The sequence below is a fragment of the Sceloporus occidentalis genome, unplaced genomic scaffold, assembly GCF_023333645.1.
Source record: "Sceloporus occidentalis isolate IW3139 unplaced genomic scaffold, rSceOcc1.0.p SCAF_7, whole genome shotgun sequence".
NCBI lineage: Eukaryota > Metazoa > Chordata > Lepidosauria > Squamata > Phrynosomatidae > Sceloporus > Sceloporus occidentalis.
This window is the reverse complement of record NW_028316987.1, coordinates 86,155,632-86,179,399: the sequence shown is the minus strand read 5'-3', so window position 1 is coordinate 86,179,399 and position 23,768 is coordinate 86,155,632. Positions and strand designations below refer to the sequence as shown.

The window sequence follows — 23,768 nt, the reverse complement described above, 5'->3', positions numbered from 1 at the left end:
CTCTGTAACTTTGAAGATAACCATACCTTGCTTTCAGTACCCATTTCTTTCAAACCTTTTCCTAGCAAACATTCATCTGTATAAACATTTATTGCTACTGAAACATTAGCCATGACATTCTCAATTAGCAAGATATAACTCCTATGGACTGGGTAATCAAAAGAATGATAAAATGGCTGTACTCTGAATTTATGTGAATTGACACCAATGATTAAGCTTGAGTCTTTGGGGCAGTGCCTGCCAAACTTTGTTTTAAATGATCAGTGCTATTGGACACAAGACCTAATAGACATTATAGCAGTAAATGACTCATGGTTAAAAACAAAACAAAGCAGGGTTATTTTTTATTTTTTATTTTTGTTACATTAGTATCTTCTTGGCGGCCTCTTCACTTAGAAAGCTGCATTATTATGTGCAAATAGGTAGTGCTCGTACAAAAATTTCAAACAACATACATCAGTAAAATAATACAATTGTATACAAAGATACAATATACAAATAACATACATTCTTCAGGGGGTCCAATAAATAGATTTCAGGTCAGATAGATAAGTAAGATTTTAACAAATTGAATTTTGTTTTCGTTATAGGATCTGAGACTTGGGACAATGACACTTAGAGTAAACATATGTAGTGGCTCACATTAGAAATAGGGGAGGATAAACAGGTTATTAAAGACTCCTGCTATGAGCTTTTAGGAGTGTTGTAATAACACCGGCTTACAGTTGCTAAGATTTTAAGATGAATTTGCCACCAATCTTTTGAATGAAGATAAGCAATATGGAATTAGATATTTAGTGAATATTTAGTGAACATTTCAACGTGGCAACGTCTTATACACTGATGCCTTTAAATAAAACACAAATCAGTAGCCATTTCAGTCATCAAGTCCATCCAATTTGAGAGCATGAACAGGTTATTTCCATTAAATAATCAGACCCTTAGTCACCTTAGTATTCTTACCAAATGAACTATCCCCCATGCTACTTCTTCCTCATATACAATTAAGTGTAAAACTGTCCTAGTCAACAAAATTTAACAAGAGTGAAGATTAGCTCGCTAGCTTCTAAACTGTTTTGTCACAGGATAGATTACTGAACAATATATATTGCAAAAACATTGTATGACCTGCTTTTGTTGGAGTGTTCTATGCAAGTAAACTCAGGGCTGTGTGTATACTGTGGTTAAAAAAATATAAAAAATGTTGAAAGAAACAACAAATTCTACATGTTGCCTTAGTTGATACCATTGTACAATATGCATGTTCTTTCTTTGAATCTGTTTTACATATCACCTGAAATCTCAATGTCACTAGGTGTGGATTAGTGGAAACACATTCAGAACTGATTTGAGTGAGGGTGCAACCTTAATGGGAGCTCTAACAAACATGTAGCTATCATCACTGCCAAACATGCAGCACACACTTTGTAGGCTATTTAACTAAATTCTGTGCTAGATGACTTACCAATTTCTGTAGTCTGATCATAGAATGCACACAGCCCTGGTGTACAGTGTGGCTGGCAAATCTCTCTTCATCCAAATGCACCGCATCCTACTTGCCGGCTTCTAATCTTTTGGATCTCACATCTTAACAGCTAGATCAGGGGTAGGCAACCTGCAGCCAACGGGCCGGATGCGGCCCGGTGAGGCCTTGGGACTGGCCCCAGCCCAGTCCTGCCGCCGATTGCTGCCGGGGCCTTTGGGGGGCAATTGTCTATAGAAGCCTCAGAAACATGCATTTATCTTAACATTTTTTTAAAAATCAGCAAATTTTTTCATGTGTCCTCCATTTTTTATAAAAAAAGTGCCCTCCATTTGAAAATTTTGTCCTACATTTGTCCCGGTTTATTTATTTATTTAATTTTTAAAAAATTATTTAATTGTTTATTTTTTGGCTTCGGCCCCCCAGTTGTCTGAGGGACAGCTACCCGGCCCCCGGCTCAAAAGGGTTGCCTACCCCTGAGCTAGATGCTAACCTTTCCAGTAATGCTAACAAAGCAGCACTTCACGTTATCTGTACATACAGGGTATTCAGTTTGATCTGACTAAACATAGTCAGTCCCTGGTTCTTGTTTATAGGACTGAAATATAGCCCTTAAAGGTGGGGAAACTAACAGGGATCTGCCTGGTTTGTACATTCATTTTTTTGCAGACTGAATGAACGTGTTGCTGAGGCACTGTTTGCCAGCAGCTGTTTGCATGTACAATAGTACAATTCTATCTTGCTGTGTTCATTGTAATTGCCACTGAGAATCAGAGTGGCTGGATGGCCTGTACAGCGCTAAAGGTGTGCAATGAAAGCAACGGGAGACTGCTTAGCATTGCATATTTTGGATATATGAGGAGTAATAGGTTGAATCAGAAAGTTGGCATAATCATAGGTTACTTGAATTTGGAGCAGCAATTCTTAAGCTAAACCTTTATCTGGCTGCAGGCCGAGCTACAGAATGTGCACAAAGCCTGCATATTGTCCCCCACCTGTCCCCCCCAATACAAATGGAATTTGAGTTGTATAGAAAAAACAGGTGAGGGTCTTTCAATCATGGAAACCAGGGAATGGGACACAGTTTCTCTACCACAAATGACTATGTACCAAGCTGTGGGTGTAGCCCTTATTATGACAGTAGCTCTTGCTGTAGCTTCTACTTTTTGCTTCCATTTGCCCCTGCATCTTCTTTCATATCTTGATCACAATGAAAATCTCAGATGAATTCGTTTGACAAGTCATGGACAAAGAATAGCTACATTACTGATTAAGAATGAACAGGCACGATCTTCACAGTGTTGTAGTGTGAGGATGTAGCCCATCCAATGATGTTAGATTACAGCTCCCATAATGGTAGAATTCAAAGATACAGCTGTGTTAGTCTGTAGAATCAGTATGTAGAGAGATATTGTAGCACCTTTGAGATTCACTGAAAGAAAGAAGTTGACAGCATGAGTATATGAAGCTCATGCTGCCAACTTGCTTTCAGTTAGTTTCAAAGGTGCTACAAGATCTCTTTACATATGGCTCCCATAATTGGCACTGGTGCCTAGGGCTCATGGAAGTTGCAGTCTTACAGCACTGTTATCAGCCTGAACATAGCTAATCTTAACTGCTTTTGAAAGCTAAGTGTGGTTGGGCATAATCCTTGAACGGTACATTACTAGGGAACTGTAGTGACCTCTGGGTAGGCCTAGGAGAATGTAGTTGACGATACTGCCCTGATGAGTTTGTTTCAGTGCAAGTAACTTCCTGTGTTGTTCCTATGATCTGGAGGGCCACCTGGTCCTCACATGTGTTGTAGTAATTGCTAAGCCTTAGATGAGTGGAGGATTTGTAGGCTTTCCATATTGGACTACAAATTCTGTTAGCTGAAGCCTACCTAGCAAAAAGGCAAGGGATGATGAGACTTTCACTCTAACAATATCTGGGGGACTGCTGGTTCCCATGCAGGCTCCAGACAGCAGAATAGGAGTCTTGTAATGCTTTTCAGCCTGAGGGAGGGGAAGGGTAATTGCAGGACTAGAAAAGGAATAAAGAACACCTCTTTTCTCCCATTGCCTAAGGCCTTCTCCTCTTGTACTATGTATCATTGGAAGGTTTTAAAACCAAGCATCATATAGGTATTCAGAGGTAGGGGAAGGATAGCCCTATGCTGTTCTGGAGAGCAGGAAGGGGGAAAATGTCTCTTCCTTCTACATGCCAGCATCCTTGGTAGTGTAAGGTGTGCATCTCCTCAGCCTAATTCTAGACACCTCCATTCTGAGCTGCTCATCATAAAAGTCAGGATTAAGTAAGTCACATTTCCCTGTCCATTTCATGTGGCTGTCACAAATGTCCCTTGCCATCCCTAGAATTTCACTATAGACTTTCACAGTGTGCCTCACTTAGATTTCTTTAGACTTCTCTTGCTTTGTAGGGGTGGGCCCTCAAGATGTTATGATGTGCAACTCTTGTTGGTCCTAGCCAGAGTAAACAGTGTTGTGGTTGCATCCCAATAATGTCGGGAGAGCCACAGCCCCCCTATGCTCTAGGCTTGTTGTCTTAGTTCACACAGGTTCAAATGAGGGCATTTTTTGTCATTTGACAACTGTTAATGAGTGCATTTTTTCTCATTGACATGCACAGGGAGTTCCCAGTGTGTGTCTTGTATGAATGTGTATGTGCCTTATCTTAGAATTGCCCTGTTTCTTTTTCAGACTGATAAGCACTCAGCCATCTGAATTCACTTGAGGGTGGAACAAGTAGAAGCGGCAATAAAGTGTTGCACTTTGGAGTGGTCCTGTTGAGTGTGCCAGCCATGCCCTCTTCCAGGATAACTGTTTCATCCACCCCACTTTCCTGAACATACTCAGGCCTGTTACAGACTGCCAAAATAAAGCTGCTTCGGGTCTCTTTGGAGGTATGCTGTTTAAATGATGCATGCATCCTAAGAATCCGGAAGCTGCACCAAAGCTGCACTCCGGTGCTTAGGAATGGAGTGTGGCTTTGGCACGACCTCCAGACTCTTAGGACCCATGCGTCATTTAAATAGCATACCTCCAAAGAGACCCGAAGCAGCTTTATTTTGGCAGTCTGTAACAGGCCATTGTCTTTATTTTCTTTAAGATACTTTTCTGCTTCTCCAAATTATGGGGAATCACTCAAACATGCTGATACTCTTCTTTCTCTTTGTCTACATTGTGCCTGCACCCACCAGTAGACTTCACTGTTGGGGTGGTAATGGAAAGGTTAATACAGTGGACGTTTCACTTATTGCCCAATTCCTGTTTTTAGTTATGCAGAAGAGTTGTGATGGTAGATCAATCTCAAATTAGTAGGCAATACTGTCCCTTACTGCTACTTATTCAATCCTGAGAGAACACAGAGGGCTAAATTGTACAGCTGTTTGAGGGATTGAAGTCTATGGATGGATGGATGCTAAGTAACATGTAGATTCCTTGGAAAACAATTTTTTCATTGATTTCAATGGAAGCTAAATGCAACTAACTTTGCCTGAATCCAGCTTATTTTGTTTACTGTATATATTGTTTTAAATCTCATGGGTAAGTGGTTATGTTCTCTAACTTTATGTACTGCTTTTGCATGATGCAAACTTTACATCTGTGCAAACTTTGGATGAGCCTCCCAAATGTTCCCAGGGGTCAGTAACTGCTTTTTTTTTAAGTATATGGGTTTATTCAGAGGTAGGTCACAATGACTGCAGTCTTCTCTGGCATCAGAATGAAGTATTTATTTAAATGTTGTTGCTTTGAAATGTGGTTCATTTATGGTAACATTAAATTATGAGGCTTTCTAATATTAATTTCTATAAATTGTGAACAAAAGTGCAGTTTTAACATAAGTTAAAAAATGCATTAACCTGTCTTCTGTCTAGTCACTAGATTGAATGCTGTCATTTGTACCTTGGGATTGATTTCCAACAAGGTATTGCTAAAATGTCCATTTCTAAGTGGTGTGTTTGTGAAGGAAGCATAATTAATGCTATTTTCCCTAATGTTTAAATTAGAAATATTTGACACTCACTTGCCATTTTCATTTCTGGACTTTTTCTCTTGTCTGTTTGCTTGATTAAATTTACTTGTTTCTATGAAGGTGGCATTTGTCTAGTTGTGTTGTGTGTTATGTGCCAGTATGTGTTGCAGTGTTCCTTTTCACTGATCATATTAACAGGGTCATGTTAAATCCAAATTCTCAAGCATGAAGTCTGCTAAATTCAATTATGCTGTAATTGGATGAGTCACTTAAGCTGAGTTTCTTCATGTGTAAAATGAAAGGATTTTTAAGTAGGTCTTGTAATTTAAAACGAACTTGAGAGAAATTAGTGGATTTTTAAAAGCTTGATAAAAGATTATGTAGCTGTGTATCTCAGTCGCAATGTATAATTTCAACCTGTGTCCTCACAGCGATGTAATACAAGGCAAGGATAAAGGATCTCTAACTTAATTTAAAGGATTCATTGCTGGCTGCTCTGTCAAAACTTTGGTCTGATGTATGGTTTTGTGTTCTTCTGTGCATGGATGCATATGCACAGTTGGTATTTTTTGTCATAAATAACTGAATTCTGTGTTCATTTTACCATAGTTTCCTATTTCTTAATCTTTGCTAAATACTAAATAGATAAATATGAAAGTCTTTCTTGCAAGATCTTGCAAGGCTCGACTATTTAGTGTAATTCCCAGTTGACTCTCTTTCCATATCCTCAAGCTATACTACATATTTTTCCGTTTACATCTAAACCTATCGTCACAACCAGAAGCAAAAGTTGATTCTACAGTTGTTGAATTCTAAGCTGTGCAACCATGGTTTTTTTTTTCTGGACGAAACAGCTGCTGGTTTTTGTCTATCAAAATATCAGTTTGGCTTTTGGAAGTGAGTATAAGAATTAATTCAGATAATTTGTTAGTTGAAAAAGTTGCTTAGTTCCACTGATTGGCTGCCACATTTAAATAGTAAAAATACTGCTTTGTAGTAAATAAATCTGAAAATGTTATGAAACACATGGTTTCATGAACTTTGCATGAATAATGTTGCCACAGATCTCAAACAGATCTATACCAGGGAGTTTATGCTAGTCAGGTGCGATTTCTGATTTGTTTCCCTTTGAACAAATGGCTGAGAGAACATTTTGACACATGGCATAGAGAATTGTTTTTTGTAGCGTATCTCGTGGAAATATTTGGTCTTCTGAATGCACTCTTTAAATTTAATCATGGTGAGACCTTTATGACTTACCCATTCAGTACACCAAGAAAAATCTTTTTATTCTCTAGATAGGGAAAAAATTGCCTTTAACAAAGAGGTTAGTTTTCAGTAATTAAAATACAATATAAAAAGAACTAGTTCACTAATTTGTATTATCATTTATATTATCAATGATCTTGGGACAAAACTTTTTAATGTAATAAAACTTTGAGTGGTCATCTGGCAGTGATCAGTTAACTTTGTATACTTTACCATTCCACAAATCCTGTAATCTTATTTTCCATTTGATGGGAATGTCTGACACAGTTGTCTGTTTGTGGGAGCTGGTTGCTTTTTTGTCACAATGGTGGTACAAAGGACAGATTGCTGTGTTTGTCTGTTGCAAGGTTAACTAGGAACAACTACAAATGCTTGAAGTAATGTCGCCATTGTAGTTCACATATTTGTTGTTCCAAGTAGCACTTTTTCACATCTTTATGGTTATTGCAGTCAGTTCTTCCATATGAGATATAAGGCATGTAGCATTTTTGCACAAGCAAGATTATACAGAGGGCCATTGGAATCTGCATGGGCTGTTTTCTGGAAGTCCTAGTGATAGGTAGAAACAAAGATGATCACACTCCATATTATTAAATGGCAACGACATGAACATATACATACTGAAGTCTGCATGTTCACGTTGCTGCCATATAGGGCATGATTTTCCACAGTCATTCAAAATTGTGGCTCTGAAACCTGTAGTTTTAGAGGGCCCACTATATTTTATCTGGCGTCTGGGTCAAAACTTCTTTGTCCTTTACTTATAAAATAATTTCCAAGGCCCCCAGCTTGGACTTGCTCATAAAGATATTTCACTTGTCACTGATAGAACTCTAGTTTTTTCCTCCTTTTTATCTTTATATAGACTCTTATGTCAATGAGTTGTAGGAAGAGAGAGAGAGAGAGATCATATTTTAGGTTTATTTGTTTATTTCTGTTTTAAATTCATGATGGATAATGACTTTAGAGTGTAAAATAATTTCTGCTTCTTTATGCAGGGTACTTGATGTGCAGACTGCACTCTTAAACCTATCATCTTCCTTCTTGCTATGGATGTCTTACTTCTGAATTTGTAGTGAAATTTATCTTGCAAAGAGTCTTCGATCATAATGTTCTGCATTTGGGATGCTGTATTTTAATAGGGACAGCATGGATAAGGAAACTTTATGCATTAACAACTAGATTCCATTACTTCTACTATGAGAGTTGAAAGGGGCTGATCTCTCCTGCATACTCTGTGAACCCTAAAATGTGCTGTGGAAGAGAAGCTTTCTGGAGCAGGCTTCGACAGTCATTAGGCTTTTGGCATCACGGATATAAGGGGCAAAAATCCCTTAATCCACTTCCAAAAGCAGCAGAAATACCTGATCAGATGCTGGCCGTTACTGTATAAGAAAATGTATTACAATGATTGTGAATGCTGACAGTATGTTGTTGTTGTGTGCATTCAAGTTGTTTCTGGCTTATGAGAACCCTAAGGCTATCATGGGGTTTTCTTGGCAAGATTTCTTCAGAGGTTTGCCATTACCTTCCCCTGAGGATGAGAGCATGTGGCTGACAACAAGAAACTTAAAAAGCAATTTAGTAACTATAAGAAGAAAAGATTAATCTGTGGGATGTGTTCCAGATGTGGGAAAGGAGCAGGTCTTCGTCACATTTCAAGAAAGCTGAAAGAAGGTCTATAATATTGAGCAAGTGATAATAGCCACAGAAATCAAGTTCAACATATATTTATTTGGCCTAAGGCATTACTAAAGACATTTATCTTCATGTCTGAATGCTGTTCTGTTGCACAATGAGCAGATTCAGCAAGGTACAGTAATTATTCAAGTGTAGAACTTGTAGATCAGCATATTTTTGAAACATGCATCAGCTGATTTTACTATTAATTTCTTTAACAGCCTCATGACCCTCATATTTGTCTTTCATAATTATGTTCTATTTTGGACATAACTATTGGCCAAATATCTGTAAAAACTGCTGAGTAAGGTACTCTACTGTTTGAGAAGTTTGTTTTAATATAATTTTAATAAGGCATAGCTTAAATATGGTATTGACTAAATTTTCAAAGCTCAGAAGTCTTAGTTGTAAAAATTCTTTTCCCACTTAAGTCACCTTACTCTTAGGATAAAAATAAGAACTAATGTGCCTTTGGAAACTTTGCTGTTCAGTTTCATACTTAAAAGGGCAGACAACTGTGTTTTCATTTGTCTGTCCTCCCTGGAAAGTTTGCATAAGATTGAATCCATGGTAACACTATTTCTCTTCCATAAATCACAGCTATTAGATGCGCAAATATGCCTGGGCAAGCGACATACCTTCTGTTATGAGAGCCTTGGAATAGTCCATGGTGCATTAGATTTTTGACATGTACCTAAGCTAAATAGTACTAGCCTATCAAGTTACTAGGTCCTGGATGGAGATCCAAATTCATTACTGGGTGTGGTTATGAATATACCCTAAATTGTTTTCTCTTATTAGTCAGGTTTGGGTCTGTTAATAACCAGCAGCCAGAATAAGAGAGTTTGAACTGACAGCTTGTTTGGAGAAGCTGATAATATAGGGCACTGTTTGGTAACTAGACAGCCCCCATGGGTCAAGGAACAGAACAAGGCCATAAACCATCAATGCACTTCCTTCTTTCTCCATGTAGCTGACTTAAATGTGAAAGGCATGCTGCCAGATGACTATCAGAAATGTGGGTGGCATCACCAAATTGACAAATCACACCAGGTCGTGCATTGCTTACTGTGGTGGACATGGAAGTGGCAACAATCATGTCCTAATACCTAAAAGTACAGGAAGAGTTGATTCTTTGAACAGAGGTTGAAGAGAATTCATCAGTGGCAACAGGGCCAAAATCTATTCATTTTGCTTTTGTAGGTGCAGAAGTAATTCTGTTGTGAGAGGCAGCAAAGGACCAGTTGTTTTTCTCTTGGAAGCTTTTGATTCTGATTTTATGGAAACTGTCTTAGTAGTAATTGACCTTGTGCGTTTTGGAAACAAAGCAGCCTTTAAATGTACACATTTGCTTTTCATTTAATGATTAGATTTCTCATGTTCCCCATTAATTCATTCCGAAAATACTTTTCCTCTTAGTTCCTTTGGATTTAATCCAATCTTGGTGCAACAGATAGCTATTTAATTTGTTTGTGGTCAAACAAAACAGAGTCTTAGTTAAATCTAAGTTGATAGGGTTCAGAATGTTAACTCCCATTACCTGTGATGGCTTAATTCTGTGAAGTAACTATCACAGATACATTAATGATAGAGGTTTACTTATAGAAATGCAGTACCTTCAGAGATAATAGAAAATGGTCTTAAATTTAGACCAGTGATCCATTTAGCTGAATATTGACTGACCATTACTGATAGACCTGTTCGCATTTACTTCTTAGCATTCAACCTATTTCACTCTTCAGTGCATAGGAACAAAATGAAAATGAGTGTAGAGGTAGGATTTGAAGGACCAAAGTATCAGTCAGTTTCTGGTCCATGTTAATTTACTATGTATTCAAATGCAAGTTTGTTCTGTATTATTATTATTATTATTATTATTATTATTATTAACCTTTATTTATGGTTTCATTATGAGAGTTTCAATTTTATTTAAAAAAAACAAGTTGTGAAGTTCTGTTTTAAAAAATGCAGTAAAATATGCAATGTCCACAAAATATAGGCATTTTTGTACACAACTTTCTCCTATGTATTCAGTTTTGGTCTTGAGAACTGCATTGCAAATTTAACAGATTCAACCGTAAGAAAGATAACTATGGCCTGTTACAGACAGCCAAAATAAAGCTGCTTCGAGTCACAGTGGAGGTATGGTGTTTCAATGATGCATGCGTCCTAAAAGTCCAGAAGCCACACCAAAGCCATGCTCCAGTCTGGAGCATGGCTTTGGTGCGACTTCTGTACTCTTAGGACGCATGCATCATTGAAACACCATACCTCCACTGTGACTCGAAGCAGCTTTATTTTGGCTGTCTGTAACAGGTCTATGTGGATTAGTTTAGGAATTATAAATTAGATTGATTTGTCCAACTTAAAAAGTGGGCTAAAATCTACCCCTCTCTATTTCTAGAGGAGACAGTATTTTCTGAGACATTCTTCTCCCCAGCGTATTCATGCTAAGACTAAACTTTGCTCACTGCCGGGCAGTTGGATGCAATGCATTTATAATGCTTTAACTTCCATTAAGTCAGAGACCTAGCTTTGAGGTAAGGGAGTGGAAGGCAATTTATCAGACAGAATGAAGGTTTACAATGCAAAAGAGAGGCTAGGTTCAGCACCCCAACCACCCAACTGAATGAAAAGGGAAGTATTTAATGATACACATACAACTATTGAGTTCTGATATACCCTAGCCGAGCAGAACTGGTCAAAATAAAAGGCTAGAGCCATTCATATAGGCATAGAGAAATTACTTTATGTGCAAATGTGCACTTAATGTACATCTCTTGTCATAAACAGGTAACTCTGTCCCATCTAGCCTGTTGTTTCACAGGTTGAGTAGACCTTACTTGGAAGCAGCAGAAAACAAGCTTGCTCCCTCCTCAATATGACATTCCTTCAAGTATTTAAACAGGGCTATCATATCACCCATTAACCTTCTCTTCTCCAGGCTAAACATCCCCAGCTCCCTAAGTCGTTCCTCATAGGACATGGTTTCCAGACCCTTCACCATTTTGGTCGCCCTCCTTTGGATACGCTCCAGTTTCTCAATGTCCTTTTTGAATTGTGGTGCCCAGAACTGGACACAGTATTCCAGGTGGGGCCTGACCAAAGCAGAATACAGTGGCACTATTAATTCCCTTGATCTAGACACTATACTTTTATTGATGCAGCCTAAAATTGCATTGGCCTTGTTAGCTGCTGCATCACACTGTTGAGTCATGTTCAGTTTGTGGTCTACTTGGACTCCCAGATCCCTTTCACATGTACTCTGGTTCAGCCAGGTCTCCCCCATCCTATATCCGTGCATTTCATTTTTCCAAGTGGAGTACCTTACATTTCTTCGTGTTGGAATTCATTTTGTTAGCCTTGGCCCAGCTTTCTAATCTATTAAGGTCATTCTGAAGTTTGATCCTGTCCTCAGGGGTTGCTATACTCCCCCCCCCCCCACCAGCTTGCAAAATATTTGAGAATGTGTGCTAGGGCAGAGTGAGTGATCTAGGACAATTGTTGCAAGCTAAGACTTGCTGCCTTGTCAGCTGGTGTCTGGTTTACGGTAAGTTAAATTGCCTTTTTTTCTAGACTAGATGACAGTAATGTCTGTACATTTTCTGTAAGATCAGCTAAGAACTCCACGTTCACTAATGATACTTTGGTTGCCCTCAAATTATGATATAGCTTCCTAAAGAAGAAATTTTCTTTTAAAGGAAGATTGTTGTATTTTTTAGAAGATTGTGTAACCCCCTTTTTGCTTCCACTGGCTTTTGGGAAGTGTCAAAGCACTCAAATGGTCATCTTCACAGTGTGACCCATACTAGTTGCCTGTACTCTGCAGGAAGACCTATAACAAGCATGATTATTTACAAATCAAAAGCTTGTCTGTCCAGAACAGTAATAATAAATGTGAAGGAAACCAAGATAAAAATTTATGTTGGAAGATATTTTTATTTTAAAACAACAACAACCACTAGTACTGCTAAGAAGCATTTCCAAGAAGTTCGTGTGAAAGGACTAAATAAAGACTAATTGAGCAGAAATAAAGTATTGGATCCGTTGTTCCTATGGTTGAATCAGAGATCTCAGTTAAACAACCAAGAGCTGTCATATACGTTCTTGGTGTCCTGCGTCTACTACTTGTTTTTCCCATAGGATAAAAAAAGAATTGCGTCTCTTTTACGTCTTTAGCCACTAAATACACCTCTTGCTATCCTCTGGGGTGTGATTCCAGGATTTTTCCCCTACCAAAATCTGTGGATTTTCCAGTCTCATTATATAAGTGGGGTAGTAATATAGTGTCCTGTATATAAATGACAAAATCAGGGGTTGCTTTTTGCAATGGTGAGGAGGATTTTTAAGCTGTGGATGGTTGAATCCGTGGATACAGAATTCATGGATATGGAATCACAGAACTATGCGCTGACTGTATTTCAACATATTTGTATGCCATGACGAGTGTTCTATCATTGTCTTAGGAGCATGACAGATTCCAACTAAGTATTTAGGAAAGGGCAGGGCATTAGCTTCACAGCTGTGCAATATATCAAGTACAGGACCCAGCTTACTTATTGAGCTTGGAGTCATAAGTAAGAGAATCATTCCAGCATCTGTATTACACTTCCGTGGCACTCAAGCCTTAGCAGTGCAGTGCCTCTGAAGAGATGCTCTTCAGTCCAGGTAAAGCACAAAGCTTAACAGGAGAGCTGGGTCTTGCCATACTTGCACTGTTCTAGAGGAGAGCAAACATCTTTCCTGATCTTTTCCTGTGTTTTGGAAATATGGTGTAAGTTATGGGTGGGCAAGTGTGGAAGGCCAGGAAACTGCATTACCCCTCTAGGAAAACCTGGAGGGCTGCATCTGCTCACAAATGCTTACTGATTCATCAGGTTTTTGGTTTCAGAATAGGCCTCTTTGATTAGCAGTGATATCCTAAAGAGTAAATTGATTTCAACAGTAGTGTCTCAACACAGGTAGGTCTCAATTCTATTATCACCCCCAACTCATTGAATCAGCAGCATTTGCCTATGTACAGTTGGCCCTCCATATCCACAGATTTTTATCAACAGAGTGAACCATCCACAGTTTGAAAATGCTCTAAAAAGATATAAATTCCAAAAAGCAAATGTTGATTTTGGAATTTTATGCAATTTTGCACCATTTCACTATGCCATTGTATTTAATGAAACTTGATCATCCATAGATTTTGGTATCCACAGGGGGTCCTGGAACCAAGCCCCAGTGGGATACCAAGGGCCAACTGTACTGATTTTCCATTGATTCATTGGGTCTTCTATAATTGAGAGTAATCATAGTATATATTCCCCTAGAGAACAGAACAGTATACTTGGATTATTTTGGACATTTTCTTTATTTTTGCACTTCTGTAAATTAAAAATACTTGTATTTCCATTGGACCGAAATAATATCCTATTTGCATTGTTTCAATTATGCATTATGTTTGGGATTTCTTTAATTTCTGTTAACATTTAAGGATGACAATTGATTTATTTTAGCATACTGTCAGGAAGAACAGTATTTACTAGAATGCATGGATATGTCTTGGGATTTTTCTGGCCAGGACACTGGTTATGCTTTTGTTTTAATTATGACAAAATCTGTGCTGTCTCAAACCTTTATTCCTATTTTATGGATACGTCTATTTAATTCATTGAAGTACAGTGATCTATGACCTTTGTGCATGTCTTTTGTCAACTTATGGCGACCCTCTAAATGTATAGGTTTTCATAGGCAAGGAGTACTCAGAGGTTGTTTTGCCAGTTCTTTCCTATGAAATACAGCCTGCAGCACCTGGTATTTGTTTGCAGCCTCCCATCCAGGGCTAACTAGGGCTCACCTTGCTTCACTTCAAAATCAGATAAGATCTGGTGCCTTTAGTGTATTTAGGCCCTTGACCTTCTTTATAAAGATACCAAATTATCCATGGGAATTTTTTACTCGGTTATTTCAGAACCATGTAGGAAAACTCTTTATCACTGCCTTCAACATTTCCCATTGCAGTAGGATCTCCTTTTTGCATCTCTTGACATGTTTTATGGGAAGAGTAGAATGCCACTCTTCCTTCCTAATGCCAACATTGCTCCAGCTGCCAGTGCCAGAGAGATGTGACTCTTGTGGGAAAGAGCCAAAGAGTTTTTGACATGCCAAGCAATACAGGAAAGAGTTATGCTGCATCTGGTGTGGCTCCATAAAACATAATATCAAAAGACACCCTAGTTAGTGGGAAGAGAACTTATTTTTATAAGCCACTTAACAACTTTGTTGTTATGAGGAGGCATGCAAGTGTCACAAGTATTTATCTCTTCATACAGGCAGCATATGTTTTTCTTTCACCAAAGTAGTCTGCCTAAGACAATGTACTTGCCCATTCTTTGTTGTTAAAGCAAGGACAATTGTTCTTCCAATGCTATCACAAAGGTCTGCAAAAAATCTTGTTCTAGGATTGGTCTAGATTTATAAAGTCTCTTTTCAGTTTGACTTTCTCCAGTGTTTTTACCATTTTGCATTTCACAACAACTATCCCTTACCAGCGTTACCATTATTTTTTTCCAGAATCAAAGTAAAGCAATTTAGGCAAGCATTAAATCATAAATTGCAACTATGAAAACAACAGTCTCTCTCTCTCTCTCCCCCCCTCTCTCTGTCTCCTCTCCCCATTCCCCAATCCTTCCCCCCAGCCTTTTCCCCAGTTTGGGACTCAACAGATTACAACAGCTAAACCATAGTTTACAATTCTCAACATAAATTAAAAAAACAATTAAACCATATTTAAATTTGAAACCAATTAAATTAATAAAACAGTCAACAATAAAAATAACAGTAAGGCTAGTTTTTCTGGAATCAGTTCTTCCAAAGGCCTACTGGAATAAAAAGTGTTTTACCTGCTTGCAGAAAGACAGTAAGAAGGTTGCCATTCTAGCCCTTCTGGCAAGGTAGCAGCTACTTACAAGGCTGTCTCCAACGTTTCCACCAAATGTATCTGTGGGAATGGTGAGACTGAGAGCAGGGCTTACCCAGGAGTTCTCAAAACATGGGCAGGTTTATACAGGTGAATACAATCCTTCAAACAGATGGACCCAAGCTGTATAGTCATACAGTGGGCCCTTGGTATCCTTTGGGGCTTGGTTCCAGGACCCTCTGTGGATACCAAAATCTATGGATGCTCAAGTTCCATTATATACAACAGCATAGTAAAATGGTGTCCCTTATATGAAATGGCAAAGTCAAGGTTTGCCTTTTGGAATTTATATTTTTAAAAAATATTTTAAGCCATGGATGGTTGAATCTGTGAATAAAAAATCTTTAGATATGAAGGATCGAATATATAGGCCATCACTATCACTATGACTTCTGCCCAGAAATGGACAGGCAGACAATGGATGCCTGTCTGTTTCCAGGCAGAATTGTGTGTTCCCTGTAGGCAGCTCCAGTTAACAATCTTGCAGTAGCTCTTTGGATCAGCTGAAGTTTCTGAACACACTCCAAAGAGAGCATGTGGCAGTAATCCAAATGAGATGTAACTAATGCATGTTTCACAGTGGCCAGGTGTGACATCTCAAGGAATGAACACAGATATGGGCTGAAGACATTGTTTCCTACAGCAACTAGCTAAAAACATTCAATCTCGGCTTTTAAAAGGCTGGAATATTAGAGCATCTTACAAGGTCCTAAGAATATACACTTAATTTGTTTCCCTGGAAAGAGAATTCCTGAAAAATACGGTAGCTAGGAAGTCATACCTTAATATTGTCTACCTCACTGATTTCATAAGGCAGAAGCACAGGGTCTCTGATGAAGATTTAAATGCATAGGCAGGTTCATAGAGATGTCCCTTCAGGTAGCTAAACGTTTAATAGGGCTTAGGGCTTGCATACGTGTTTCACAGAAAGGGGACTTATGGAGACCCTAAGGTGAACCTATTGTGGGGGTTTCTTGGCAAGATTTGTTCAGAGGAGGTTTGTCATTGCCTTCTCCTGAGGCTGAGAGCATGTGACCTGCCCATGGTCACCCAGTGGGTTGCATGGCCGAGCAAGGAATTGAACCCTGGTCTTCAGAGTCTCAGTCCAAAACTCAAGCCACTGTGCCGCACTGACTCATAAAAGGAACCAAATGGGTAGATACTGTTTTTCTATCTCTGTCTTCAAAAGGCTGTTCTGAGAGGATTTCTAAAGAGCGGAATATAAATACAATAAATAATAATAATAGTAAGACTCTGGCTTGGGTATACTGCTGGTTCGGAGTATGAGGCAGGTGAAATTACCACACAGTCCTGGCCTTGAGAAAGGCTGCTTTATTTAAACAAGTAGAATAAAAGAAAGACAAGGCATACGTATACACTCTAGCTTCAGACAAATAGACACGTAAGAAGAAAAGGAAGTAAACATACACACACACTGACTATGTAGGGCTGCAAGTGGGTAAAAAGTAAAAAACCTGTGTTTGACAGCATCTTATATATCTCTTTCTCTTGTACAGAAGCTTCTTGAAAAATATGTCATAAAACATCTGAGCCAAACAAAGGGAAAACATTCCCATGCTAGTTACTGAGTTGTTTGCCAGGTGCCAAAGATAAAGCTGGAACGTCTTTATCTTTGGGCATTGGGATGTATTTCCTCCACCTCCCTGTACTATCCAGATGCAGGGAGAACTTTTCCTTGATCCATTCTGTAACAAGGTAAACAAGGCCTACCAGTCTATAATGTAAAATGCAGCCTGAACCATACTTTTGCTACAACCATAAGCTCCAACACTAACATTCTTGTACTGTACATTTCTTAAGTGATGCAAAGGCTCAGTACAGTGTTATTTTTCTTTTATTTCTCTGCACTCCCATTTCCCCTTGCTCCTTAATTAGAGATCTTCATTGCAGTGTGATCTTGCTGTATTCCTGAGACAGCCAATCATTCTTCTAAAAAAGTTGAAGAATTTCTTACAAAAGTCCTGTCGTAGTGTTACAATGAGAGTTGCACTCTTGATGTCTAAAAGGAGGTGCTTCTGGGGCTTACACGAGCGTTTGCAAAACAATGAATTGGCAATCAGCAAATTTTGTAGTCTGCTGAGTAAACACAGAAAACAAGTTTGGGCAACCTGACATGGCACTGAGTACTCCCTTGAGTGCCAAATATCAGTAATGCAAACAATTAAGCATAACACAGGCACCCACATAAAAGGCAGTGTTTCACAGACTACTGATAACTGAACATTTATATCATACATTCCAAGTGTTCAAAGCCCTTCACAAACATCATCCCTCCAGTAATCCTGTAACAGAAGGCAGACCACATTGTTATTACCATTTTACAGATGAGTGAACAGAAGATGAGAGATCAGTGGCTTTCCTATGGCCTGTGCAGTGAGCATGTTGGTGTGGTGAAATTTGACCGGGGGGCAGATTTGCTTCAGTTAGTGCCATGATAGTTCTTGATTCCAATTTTGGAAAAGGTTGTTGACCCTACACTTTTGCCCAAGTGACTACTGTTGTATTCCAGTCAACACCTCTGCAAGCTACTATAGTCTTCCCCTCTTGCTTTGTCAGTTGCTATGTTGCTTGTTAGACTCTGATGTTTATCACACTATACTCTTAAAGTGCTACTATTCCACTTTGACTCCTCTAGCTGCCTCCTGTTGCATTCTGGGATTGGCAGTTTTAAGGAGGAGTATTTAGAATTCTCAGGCAGAGAAGTTCTCTGCCTAAGAATTCTAAATACCCCTCCTTAAAACTGCCAATCCCAGAATGCAACAGGAGGCAGCTAGAGGAGTCAAAGTGGAATAGTAGCACTTTAAGAGTATAGTGTGATAAACATCTCTCTGTCTGAGGGGTATGGACTGATGCTGAGATATTATTCCATATGTTTGGTTATGGCAGTTTTGTTTCACTGCTTAGTGGTTTTCAACTCTTGGCCTTCCAGCTGTTTGGGGCTTCGGCTCCAGGAAATCACAGCCAGTGGTGAGGAATGCTGGAACTTTGGAATTCAAAACATTTGGAGGTCCAAAGGTTGAAAACCACAGACTTAGATGTTGTATTGTCACAAGACTGAAAGGGATCTGTTCACATTGTATGTATTGGCAGGAGAGTTTGAGAGAGCACAGGCCTGGTTGTAGCTGTGTCAAGACGTGTGAGATGTGTGTGGGGGGGGGGGGGGAGAACAAGGGAAAGTAGATGACCGTGCAGTTACTCTACCCCCATGTGTGTGTGGATGTAACTGTACTGTTCACCAGGGCTGTGCACAAGTGTTTTGAACTGTACTTTTTTAGTGTCCATGTGCAAGGGTAGTTTTCAGTCTTGGTGCAGTGGGTAGATTCCTACCCACCTTACCATACCCTGTTTTTTTTTCTATACCAGGCACTATCTGGTCTCCTAGACTAGGTCTTTCATAGGATTCAGAGTCATAGAAACAGAGAGTTGGAAGAAACCTCAAGGGCCATCCAGTCCAACCGTCTGCCATGCAGGAATATACAGTATTCCCACTGTGCTCATGGCCTAGCGAAGTGGACAGCTGGCTCAAGGTGGGAGACTAGAATACAAAGTACATTCTGTCCAGATCATCCACATTTACATTACATAGGACAAGGGTTCAAGAATGTATTACCGTAGTTCCTAGACTGATGGACCCATTGTTTGTGCTGCTACAGTGATTTCAGCATCTGAAAAGAACTGAGTTAAGAGGAATGAACTGAAACAAAACTTGTAGTGTTCTGGCAGTCACATGCTGTATATCCGTTGGAGATGGCTTCATTGTTTCTACGGAGCTTTTGTTTGACTGCTGAGGAATTCTTTGCAGTTTGCCAGAGTTAGCTTGGTTTTAAAAATAGTTTGAAGTGTAGCTTTGCCAGATCAAATTTTCTAAAAATAGGAACCTGTAACAGAGTGCTACAGGAATGATCAGAAGGACAATACCCTGTAGAGCTCAGATGCTACGTATCTGGGCTCTGCAGGGTCAACTCGTACTGTTACTGTTCAGTGGTTTGTAGTTTCTGTCACTGTGATTTGCTGCTACTACTAATTAACTGCTGTATTATAATAATGGTATACTACCACAATACTTGTTGTTGTGTGCCTCCAAGTCATTTTTCACTTATGGGAACCATAAGGTGAACCTGTCATAGGGATTTCTTGGCAAGTTTCTTCAGTGGGGGTCTACCATTTTCATCCTCTGAGGCTGAGAGCATGTGACTTGACCAAGGTCATTCAGTGGGTTTTTATGCTGCAGTGGGGAATTAGAACCCTGATCTCCAGAGTTGTAGTTCAACACTCAAATTACTACACCACACTGACTTCCTAGCAAATAATTAAAATAATTTTTGGAAATAATAATAATAATAAAATTTATTTATATTCTGCCCCTCTACGAAATGCAATCAGGGCAGCTAACAAAGTTAAAATGTACATTCCTGAACTGTCAATCCCACCCCCCTTAAGATACAATAAAACAAGTTAAATTTAAAACATACTTAAAAAGATAACAAACCAACAATAACAAAGACTAAGGCAAGGTCAGGTCACAGCTTGGGTTTTTTAATTTGGTGGCTGGGTATCTATTCAGGAAAGGCCTGACGGAATAGCTCTGTCTTAACAGCTTTTAAAAAGCTGTTCAGGGTGGTAATATGGCAGATCTCGTCTGGCAGGCCATTCCATAATCTGGGAGTGATCACGGAAAAGGTCCTTTGGGCGGTCGTAGACAACTTCGCTGTTAAAGGTTGGAGTAAATTCCTCCCAGAGAACCTTAGTGCACAAGGAGGATTATATGAAAGGAGGTAGTCCCAAAGATAGGTTGGACTGAAGCTATTTAGGGCTTTAAAGGTAATAACCAACACTTTGTATTGAGCCCAGAAACTAATGGGCAGCCAGTGAAGTGATTTTAAGATCAGTGTTATATGGTCTCTTCTAGATGTGCCTGAGACCAATCTGGCTGCCATGTTCTATACCAGTCGGACCAAGCACAGGGGTAGAGTGTATTACAGAAATCCAGACGGGAGGTTACCAGAGCATGTATCACGATCTCAAGGTCCTTAACTTGCAGGAAAGGGCGCAGCTGGCATATCAGCCAAAGCTGATAGCAGGCATTTCTGACTGTCACATTTACCTGATACGTCATCAGGAGCACCCCTACACTGTGAACACAGTCCTTGGAGGAGAGAGTGACCCCATATAGAACTGGAGGTTGTATCCCAGTACCTGGGTTTGGGGCCACTATTGTGAATATCTCCATTTTGTCTGGATTCAGCTTCAATTTATTTTCCTTCATCCATCCATTACTGCCTTAAGACAATCATTGAGAGGAGAGATGCCATTTGAAGTCAAAGCTGAAGACTGAAAATTAAAGCTTTGTGGGACACCACAATTAAGCTCTTTCCTTGCCGAGCGACTTTCCCCAAGCATCACCCTCTGAGATCTTTGATCCCCATACTTGCTGCAAGGTGTGGAACAATTTGAGAAGATAGGGAATTTCCCAGTTTATCCTCCCAGTGTTGCACAGGCATATTTGGAACACAGTGATCTGAAATAAAAATAGATTAAAAGGTACAGAGAAATAAGAGTGAGGTTACTAAGATTTGTCACACCAGGAAAGAATTTCCCCAAATCATCAGCTGTCCTTATATGGCACAGAAAGTACAGCATTTTTCCCCATCTAGCTTGTGCCATTCAATTATCCACCATTGCCATGGTTGTGCATCTCACCTTCATTTCTCTTATCACATAATGTTGTTCTTTTCTTGTCTGCATGCTGTCTTCAGGTTCTCACTGGCATCTACAGTTCAATCTAATATCTCCCCAACTTTTATTTCAGAGCTGTTGCACCCTATAGACATGTAAAAATGGGATCAGGTGGCCTTGAACTCTTTGGCTGACTTTGATCCTTTCAGCATAATCTCCTAGGGCAGTTATGCAGCTAAAGTGTTGGGTGGCATATATCTTGTACTGTGTTCTTTAGAGGAAGGAATGCAAAAACATAGGTAATCAATAAAAATAAATTCAACATTGAAAGTTTATATGATAGATCTTAGACATCTTCAGGTCTGACAAGAAGGCAATTTGAGTTTTTCTCATCTAATGAACATGGGATTTAAGAGCTGTAACCAGGGTGAGGCCCAGTCTAGAAATGCAAATAGGGATAGAATGAGGTGCAGTTACTGGAAGCATCTGGTTCAGTTACTGGAAGAGTGTGAGGAAGGTCAAAGAAGATAGAAATCCTGGGTGCAATGGAACAACTGGTGCTGGATTGCGAAACAGAATCCATATCTCTCAGCCTGATATCCACAATCATGTTCAATTTTTATTTGTTTTAATTAGTGTTGCATTCAGTTAGGCTTCCCTGAACTAGCAAGAGCGTGTGTATTTGTTTATGTGTACCTTCAAGTCGCCTTTCAATTTAGGGCAACACCATACATTTCATAGAGGTTTCATAAACAAGGAATACTCAGAGGTGGTTTTGCCAGTTCATTCCTCTGAAATACAGGGTGATTCAAAAAATGCTGCAAAAATAAAGCTGTTCTTAATTCAGTTTTGCCCCATTCTTTTTTAATCATCCTGTATATAGCCTATATCACCTGTTCACTATACTGTACATAAATTTAGTATCTTATGATTTTATTCTCTTGATGCACACCAAATTACTTACTAGTGCATCTCACAATGGTTAATCTAGAGTAGCCTTTCTCAATTTTTTTTAACCCTAGAGGAACTTTTGAAACATTTTTCAGATCTCAGGGAACTGCTGCATAAAAGCTGTAGCTACAACTAAAAAAAAAGTTTATTTCCCCCTATCACAATTTCTCACAGAACCCCTAGCAACCTCTTGTAGAACCCTAGAGTTCCAGAGAACTCATGTTGAGAAATGAGAATTTAGATTATAGAAAATACAAGTTGAGTATCCCTTAGTCGGAATTCGGAAATACTCCAGAATTCGGAAATACTCCAAAATTCAAAATTGTCCACATGAGTGGTGGTTATGATAGTGATACGTTTGCTTTCTGGTGGTCCAGTGTGCACAAACTTTGTTTCATGCACAAAGTTATTAAAATAGGTATAAAATTATCTTCAGACTATGTGTATAAGGTGCATACAAAACATAAATGAATTTCATGTTAAGACTTGGGTCTCATCTCCAAGTTACCTGATTATATATACACAAATGTTCCAAAATCTGAAAAAACAAACCTGAAATCAAAAACACTTGTGATCCCAAGCATTTCAGATAAGGGAGACTCAACCTATGGTTAGCCATAGCTGAAAGGAAAACATTTATTCAAAAATTGTGGGGATGAGTATGTGTCTATGTAATGGTATCAGCTACAGCAACTTGACTGTTCACATTTTGCAATATAATAATTAAGGTATCAGCTCAGTAGGACATCTGAACAAGCTTGCTCAAGATTGTGTTGTAACTTGGTAGCCCTCCTCCCTTCCCTAGTTTGTAAAAATGCAATTTAAATGCTACTGACTTAGCAGCTGCCCTCACATTCCATAACTGATTACTGGATGATTTCATCCTCCTGTCAGCATGTTTTGGTCAGGAAATTCTGAAAAGATGATTTTTCACATAATATTAAATGTTGGAATGTTTTTCTTTTTGTTAGTATGACATATATAAGCTGACATTCTTGTTAAAAAATATGTAATATAGTGAGACATTAACAAGAGAGTTTTGCTTTTTTTTTTTAAAAAAAAAAACTCAAATTGATTTTTATAACTTTGCCTTATTTGGTCTTGCAGCAAGCTTGTGGGTTTTCTTGGAATTTCAAGCATTAGCTGGAAAGAAATATTAATATTCAGAAGTGTTTGCAAAAAAACAATAGAGCTAGCAGTATTATAAAATCTGTGGGTAGTCTTTGGTTGAAAAAATGCGCAGGGCAGTAACACAGTGCTCCCTGGGAGGGTGCTGGAGGGGGTTCATCGTGATGCAAAGCAAAGAAGGAGGTCCACAGGCCTCTGTGGGATTCTCTAGTGCCAAGGGTGAAAAAACTCTTGGTTTCATGGTTCTAGGGATGGGGCTGGCAGAATACATTGGTCCTTCCCCCTCATTTTCTGCCTGATACACATCAAGTGCCAAGTGTTGCAATGTAGGTGGATGTAGTGTGATGGGCATTGTAGTGAAGCAGTTACTGTAAGGAAATGGATATCTCACAGCTGGTACAATAACATAGCAAGAATGGCCAGCTTGTACTAAAATAAGGTCATTGTGTTGGGAAGGATGAAAGAAATACGGAGGGGTGGTATGGAAACTGAGACAGATTAAGATTGTTTTGAATTGGCAGTCAATGAATAGTGAGCCCACACTTTGAAATGACGTGTAGTTAGGGATTTTTAACACTTGCTGTTTAGTTTTGTCAATGAGCATTTCTAGTGTGG

At 39.0% G+C, this 23,768-nt stretch overlaps 1 protein-coding gene across 4 annotated transcripts in view; it reads left to right on the top strand.

Annotated features, from left to right (window-relative positions):
- The window catches only part of DNAJB6 (DnaJ heat shock protein family (Hsp40) member B6), a 75,764-nt gene that overhangs the window by 32,451 nt on the left and 19,545 nt on the right, over positions 1 to 23,768 (top strand). The window lies entirely within an intron of this gene.